This window comes from Rhincodon typus, chromosome 8 (genome assembly GCF_021869965.1).
Source record: "Rhincodon typus isolate 14 chromosome 8, sRhiTyp1.1, whole genome shotgun sequence".
Lineage (NCBI taxonomy): Eukaryota > Metazoa > Chordata > Chondrichthyes > Orectolobiformes > Rhincodontidae > Rhincodon > Rhincodon typus.
The window spans coordinates 93,921,230-93,929,256 of NC_063339.1; the positions used below are offsets into that span (position 1 = coordinate 93,921,230).

The 8,027-nt window shown below is 43.7% G+C and overlaps 1 long non-coding RNA gene across 1 annotated transcript in view; it reads left to right on the plus strand.

Moving 5' to 3' along the window:
* Window positions 1–393: 393 nt before the first annotated feature.
* Window positions 394–8,027, plus strand: part of LOC125483847 — a 9,258-nt gene continuing 1,624 nt past the window's right edge. The window contains exons 1-3 of the long non-coding RNA XR_007262743.1: window positions 394–460; window positions 1,295–1,336; window positions 6,461–6,560. This is a non-coding gene — a long non-coding RNA (uncharacterized LOC125483847). The remainder of the gene's footprint in view (window positions 461–1,294; window positions 1,337–6,460; window positions 6,561–8,027) is intronic.

An 8,027-nucleotide genomic window follows, 5' to 3' on the forward strand; every position in this document is an offset into this window, starting at 1 on the left:
CGGGAGATGTGGGAGACACGGTTGAGGGCGTTCTCGACCACCGAGGAGGGGAAGTTACGGTCCTTGAAAAACGAGGACAACTGAGATGTACGGGAGTGGAATGCCTCATCCTGGGCCACATTGAGTCCGTTGGGGATATCAGCAGTTGCTACTATCTCTGTAACAATCTTTCTAATCTAGTTCTAATTTTCATTTGTCTGAAAATGCAAGATTCTGATGACGATAATTAGCTTCTGATAATGACAACAAGAAGCACTGCGCATGCTCCAGCTCACAATCGCGTCTGAATGATTGATGTCAGTGCGGGACCAATAGCAGCACAGGGCCGGCGGGGCAGTCCTGGCGGACGTAGCTGCCCTTCTAACCAATCGGAGTGAAGAAGGGCCGGGACCGGTGTAAACCACGTGATCATCCACGCGCGCACTGCAGAGTGGCTGAGACCGAGATTTGTGCAATTGAGGTAAGCGCAGGACATGGAAAAGAAAGAAAGAAAAACGGCAGAAAGCGGGAGGGAAGTGATATTCGTACGGGCTTGGAAGCTTTACAGACACTTAGTGCACGTCGGAAAACACACATTTGAAACTCCCAGACTCATGTTTGCAGAAAACAAATCAACGCCTCAGATGGCGATAGGCCTGTGTGACCGCCACCATCTTTATTGGGGGCAATGATCCGCGGGGCACATGCGCGGCAGCTTTGAAAGTTTGAAAGGGCCAAGGTGAAGCTGGTCGCATGCGCAGCCGTCTCTGGTCGAAAGTGAGATAACAAGGTGTGGAACTGGAGGAACACAGCAGGCTCGGCAGCATCAGAGGAGCAGGAAAGCTGACCTTTCGAGTCTGGACTCTTCTTCAGAAATGAAAGTGATCGGAGAGGATTTACACAGATGAAATTCAAACCAAGAGAAATGTTTGTTTCTTCTGGATTTATTTCCCAGAGTGTGGGATCATAGCAGCTGGCACTGCTCTTACTCATTTCTGTGCTCCCTGATCACCTCTTTGTCGGTATCTAATCTCTTCAGTCTGTAATGGTGGATATATTTGATCTCTGTTTTGTATTTTACTGTTACTTTCATAGACCTTTTGTAAATGAATTTTCCACTGCTGCCCACCACCTGACCATGTGCTGCTCTCTTACGAGATGAATTTTTGAATGGTATCTTTCACAGTCAGGAAATATTTTCTGAGAAAGAGAGTGCATTTCCCTTCCATTTCAGACCATCAAATTCTACAGCATTTTTATTCCATGTCATTCATTTTGCACTTCTGCAACATTTACTCTGTTTCTCCTTCCACAGATACCAGCGATCGTTGCCAAAGCCCTGTTGCCTGTGGAAAAGGTGATGTTTGACTTTCTTGTGCTGCTGCAGTTTGTATGATGAAGGTGCTCCCACAATGCGGTTATTTGAAAAGTTACAGATCATTCATCTAGCGATACTGAAGAGCTGATGGTGTATGGTGTAATTTTTATTTTTATCATGTTTATAATTTCACAAAAATGTTATCAAGGAACTTTTGATGTAAGGCCATAGATATAAATATCAGGTCAGGTGACCAAAAGCATTACCAAATACGCAGGTTTTCATGAATATCTTAAAGAAGGAAAGCAAACCTGAGAGGTTTATCATGGGAATTCCAGACCATGTTGCCTGGCAACTGTAGAAACAGCCTCCAATTGTGAAGCAATGATTAAATGCATTGTTGGAGTCTCGAAGGTTGTGTGGTGCAGGGAGATAGGGATCATCACAGCCAGGAATTAAATCAAGAGTGAGAATTTTAAATTGTTGTTGCTTATAGATAGGAGCCTTTATGGGTCAGGGAGCACAACAGTGATGGGTGAACAGGTTTTGGTACAAATGAACATGTGTGCAGCAGAATTTTAGATATTCTTGAGATTACAGGGACGTTGAATGTGAGAGGCCGACTGGGAGTGTGTTTGGATAGTTAAGTCGAGAGGTAACACAGGAATGGATGAGAGGTTCAGCAGATGAGCTGAAACTAAGGTGGAGTCAGGTCATTGTCACTGAAGTGGAAATAAGTGGTTTTGGTGCAGGACTGTGCAGTTACCCTCACCTCACCTCAGGAATTCAGCTGTTTGTGAATTTGTGGATCAAGTCTGTAATAAGATCAGGAACTGAGTGTCCGGCGGAACCCAAACTGGGTGTCACTGAGCAGGTTACTGCAGAGTAAGTGCTGCTTAATAGCGCTGTTGACGACACCTTCCAGCACTTTACTGATGATAGAGTGTAGGCTGCTTGAGGGGAGATTGGTCAGGTTGGATTTGCTCTGTGTTTTTGTGCTCAACAGACCTGGGCAATGTTCCAAATTGTCGGTAGATGTTGGTGCTGTAACAGTACTGAAACAGTTTGGCTTGGCGGGTAGCAAGATCTCGAGCACAAGTCATCGGTACTATTGCCAGGACCCATAACCTTTGCACTATTCATCCATTTATTAATATTATTTGAAATGAATCAGATTGGATGAAAACTTTCATCTGTGATGTTGGGGACCTCTGAAGAAGGCTGAGATGGATCATCCAATTGGCACTTCTGGTTGAAGATTGTTGCAAATTCTGCAGTCTTATCTTTTGCATGGATAGGTTGGGCTCCTCTGTCAGTAAGGATGGGGATTTTTGGCATGCTTCCTCCAGTGAGTTGTTTAATTGTCCATCACCATTCACGACTGGGTGTGGCAGAACTGCAGAGCTTAGATCTGATCTATTGGTTATGGGGTGGCTTAGCTCTAACTCTTGCTGCTTATGCTATTTGGCATGCAGATAGTCCTGTTTGGTAGTTTTACCAGGTTGGCACCTTAGTTTTAGGTATACCTGGTGCTGTTCTTGGCATGCCCTCCTATACTATCCATTCAACCAGTGTTGATCCCCTGGATCAATGGTAATGGTTGAGTGCAGGATATGCTGGGCCATGAGGTTACAGATTGTGCTGGAGTAAGTTCTGCTGCTGTTGATGTCCCACAAAGCCTCATAGATATCTGGTTTTGAGTTCCTATATCTGTTCCAAGTCTGTCCCATTTAGCCGATGTTAGTGCCGCTCAACACAATGGAGGGTATTCTCCAGTTTAAGATGAGGCTTTGTCTCCACAGGACTGTGCGGTGGTCGCTGTTATCAATCCTGTCAAGGACAGATGCATCTGCAGCTGAGAAATTCGTGACAATGAGATCAGCTATGTTTTTCCCTTTTGTTGGTTGCGTCACCACCTGCTGCAGTCCCAGCCAGGCAGCTTTGTCCTTTAGGACCTGACCAGCTTGATTGGTAATCCTGCTGCAAACTACTCCTGATGGTGGACATTGAGTACATTTGGTGCCATTTACACTCTCAGTGCTTCCTCCAAGTGCTGTTCAACATGGAGGAGTTTTTTTTTTATTAAAATTCACTCTTGGGATGTGGAAATCGCTGGCTTTGCCAGCGTTTATTGCCCATCCCTAATTGCCCAGAAGGCAGTTAAGAGTCAACCACATTGCTGTAGGTTTGGAGTCACATGTAGTCCAGACCAAGTAAGGATGGCAGATTTCCTTCCCAAAAGGACATCAGTGAACCAGATCGGTCTTTCCTGATAATCGGCAATGGTTTCATGGTCATCATTAGACTCTTAATTCCAGATCATTATTTAATTCAAATTTCACCATCTACCATGGCAGGATTCGAACCCAAGTCCCCAGAACGTTAGCTGGGTCTCTGGATTAATAATCCAGCAATAATACTGCTGCCGATTTATCAACCGAGGGAGGATGGTACATGGTAATCAGCAGGAGCCATGAGACTCCTAGGCGTCAGAGTCAGTGTCGAGTACTCTCAGGTCAAATCAATCTGGTCAAAATACCACTGTGTTGCCACGTCTGCCGGGTCTGTCCTGCTCGTGGGACAGGACTTATCAAAGGACAGTGATAGTGACGTGTGTCATTGTCTGTAAGGTATGATTCCATGCATATGACGCTGTTTCTTGACTAGTCTTTGAGTCAGCTCTCCAAGTTTTGCCACTGGCCCCCAGATATTAGTAAGGAGGAGTTTGCGGGGTCGATAGGGCTGATTCTGCAGTTGTCTTTCCTAGTGCCTTGGTAGATGCCAAGTGGTCCACCCAGTTTCATTCCTTTGTTGAGACTTTGCAGTGATTTGCAACTGAGTGGCTTGCTGAGGTTGGCCAATTTCTTTCCCTGAAGGACATTAGATTTTTTTTCTGCCATTAGCAATGGTTCCATGGCAACCAGTTGATTCTTAATTCCAGTTATTTTTTATTGAATTCAAATTCCACCATCTGCTGACATGGGATTCGAACCCCAACTTCTGTTGTACATTTTAATATTCTGGATAAAAGTTAAGTACATCAGGTTTGTTCACTCATTTTTAAATGTAACTAACACAGGCATTGTTTCTTTGCAAAACACGTCCATCATCCTGTCTTTTCCATCCTCCCCTCCAACAACAAGTGAGGGAGACACATGGAGTTTCTATGTCACTAAGATTGAGACAATCCAATCAGCTGTCTCTGCTGCTTCCCTCTCTTCCACTCGCCCACCAAATCAAATTGCCTTGCATGTTGCTCCTCGTTTTAGTCCTAAACTTGCATCTTTCTCCAGTCTCGTGTCAAGCCTTATCAGAGCTCATCTTAACCCTTTGCCCTATTCTCGCTAAACTACAAACATTCTAACTCTGTCTTATTTCTCCTCCTCCTCCTTGCCTCTCCCCCATGCCAATTCACAGATATTGTTACTTGTTCTGTCTGTTTCTCTTTTCTGGTTATGTCCTTCTCACCCATTCTGTTTAAAACCAATATTTGACCTGACCGTCATTGGAAAATCCCACTCCATCTCCACTCTCTCTTTCCTGTCTGAAATCCATGTATTCGATGTCCCTCAAGAATCTGTCCTTGGCCCATCCTGTTTTTTCATCGATATACTGCCAGGAGGTGAGATCTTTCACAAGCACCGTGTTAGGTTTCACACGTATACTACAATGTTCAGATCTAACTCCCCTCCATCACTCTCCTTTGTCCCAATGTTACTCAGTTATAACACTGCTTATCATGCTTCCACTACTTGATTAGCTGAAATTTCCTCCAATAACACTTTGTAATAGTTAGACCCATTGCCTTCACTTGTTATTACAAATTACTTTTCCTTACTACTGTACTGAATCGATCCCTCTCACTGGGAACTGTCTGAGGCTGAACTGCACCCTTCTCAATAATGCTCTCATATCTGGCCTCAAGATGAACATCTTACCATACATCTTCTCAATCACAAATGCCAGAAATTTCAATCTCTAACATCTCCTTCTCTCCACCTCACTCCAGCTCATTTGCGATTGAAACCCGTTACCCATGTCTGTGTTGCCTTAAACTTGACGACTCCGCCGTATCAAGAATCTGCTCCCACGATGGGAAATATCCCCTCAGCCTTTATGCTGTCAACTCCCTTAAGAATCCTATATTTTTAATTAGATCATCTCTCATTCTTCAAAAATCTAGTTAGTAGGTTCTAAACCTGTTTAGTCTTAGCTTAAAAGATAATCCCTCCAAACCAATGATTATCCTAGTTCATCTTCTCTGAAGTGCCTCCAATGAAGTGATATATTTGCTTGAATAAGTGGACCAAAAAAGTTGCTCACATTCCTCCAGATGTGGTCTTACCAGCAATTTGTACATTTGTCCAAAGACATATATTCCAAACTCTTATACTGCAAACACCTTGACAAAAGGGATAACTTCCCATTACCCTTCCTGATTACCTGTTGCAACTGTGTGCTCGCTTCGTGTTTCCTGCACAATTATTCCTGAGTCCCTTTGTGTTGCAGTTTTCCACAGTTTTTACCTTTTCAGTAACACTGTGTTCTTTGGTTGTCTCCTCAAAAATGAACAACTTCACATTTTCCCACATTGTACTCCATTTGCCAACTTGTCACCCATGTATCAAATCTCTCCATAAACTGTAACCCTCATGAAACTTGACTGTTATCCCTTTTTTATGAAATCCTCCCTCATTCTTCTAATCTTTTCGTTGGGAACACTGGGCAACACGACATATACGTAATTGCTACCTTTTTAATGGGCATTCTTTCGAATGACTGGGAGAAGCTTACTGTCCATTGTTCAGAATCGAGACAACTTATCCATCAAGCTGCGTTAGCTTTTCCGGCCCAAAGTCTCATTGTGGCAGTGCAGCAGCACGGAAGGAAAGAAAAGGAAACGAATCCTGCTGTCTGCATCTCACTAACTCTTGGCCATTCTTTGCCATGTGTCAAAGACCTGCTGATCTGTTCAGTGACATGAAGTCCCAAGGTGGAAACTCCCAGAAACCCAAATAGTTTTCCCCCTGAATTCACTGCTGACCTCCACAAGGGATAATGTGTAGCAGGGACAATGCACAGTTATCCTCGGCCAGGAGGAGGAGATGTTGTGAATTTCTACCCTGGACTGACAGTTATGGATTTTATGAATTTGTGTTACAGGATATTACAAGTGGACTTTCAGGTGGGAATCTCAATAATTGTAACACCAAACTCTGACAGAATTACTCAGTTCATCAGGACCTGGATATTCGCATTGTGTGTGAGTATTGTGTTCCTGCTCATTCCCATTTGCCGTGTAAAATTTCTCTCTTAAATCACCCCATTCTCTCAATAGATCTTCCCTAAAACTTTCAATATGTGTCCTGTAATCCTTTTTTATGATCAGTTGATGAGTATACGTTTTATCATCCATATGTATATCTTTTGTAAACACCTCTATCAAAGGTCCCCTCAAATTCCTTTCTTACAAGGAGAACAATCTCAGTTTCCCCAAACACCTGATTCCCCAATGACTTGTTTGCTGTCTATAAGGCACTCATCCGGATTGTGTTGGAACATTTTCCACTTACCCGCATCAGTGCAGCCCCAACAATATTAAAGAAACTGAACATCCTCCAGATGAAGCACTGTGTCAGAGTGGTGTCCCATCCACCACATTCAACATGCCCCTCTTCACCACTAAGGCACAGTAGCATCACTGTGCCAAAGGTAAAGTCACCATTGTCCTACCTGACCATAGGGCTGGTTTAACCTGAAGATTACCACACCCCAGGTGAGGGGAAAGGTTGGAAAGGAGAGTCCATCTATTGTAGATGGATATTCTCGATATGTACCAGCAACGCCCAAGTCACATGAAAGAATAATGTAAAAAGCAGCCCTAACCATGCAACTAAAAACCCTCTTCCTACAAATGATTCTGTTAAATCTCCTCTGCCCCCTATCAGGGACCCTCCCATCCTTCACAATGTGTGGGTGATCTTTGGTTTGCACAGACTCAGCTCGTCTCTGTTCCTGTCTGTGACGTTTTCATGCTGTGACAATTGCTCTGAACCTCACTGTCTGTAAAGGTGGTAGACACAGAGATCCTCATAACATTTAAGACATATTTAGATGCACACTTGTGATGCCACTGCAGACAAGTCTATGGGCCAAGTGCTGGAAATTTAGATTAGAATAGTTAGGTGGTGGTTTTTAACCGGCACAGGCTGGATGGGCCACAGAGCCTTTTTTTGTACTGTAGACCTCCGAGACACTTCACATAGGAAGATGCCAAGCAATATTTCAAGCCAGTTCAGAAAAGGAGATATTAGAATAAATGACTCATGATTGGTCAATGTTTTCAGGAGAAAAGTGAGGTATAGAGATGAAGCGGTTTACCAGGATATTCTGGAGCTTGAAGCCCAGGAAATTGAAAGTGCCGCCATCAAGTGGAGGAGTAAAAATGGGGTATCATCATAAGCATTGTATTAGAGGAAAGCACATCATTGAGATTTGTGAGGCTGGAGGATATTAGAGACAGGAAGGGTTCTGAGAGTGGAGAAGATTACTAAAATAGGGAAAAGTGTGAGGTTGGAGGAGGTTACAGAAATGGTGAGGATTGTGAGGCTGGATTGGATTTCAAACAAAGGGAGCTTTGTGAGGGTAAAGACAATTACAGAGCTAAGGAAGTTTATATGGGCTGGAGGAATTTACAGAGATAGGAGGGTGTTGAGGCTGGAGGAGATTA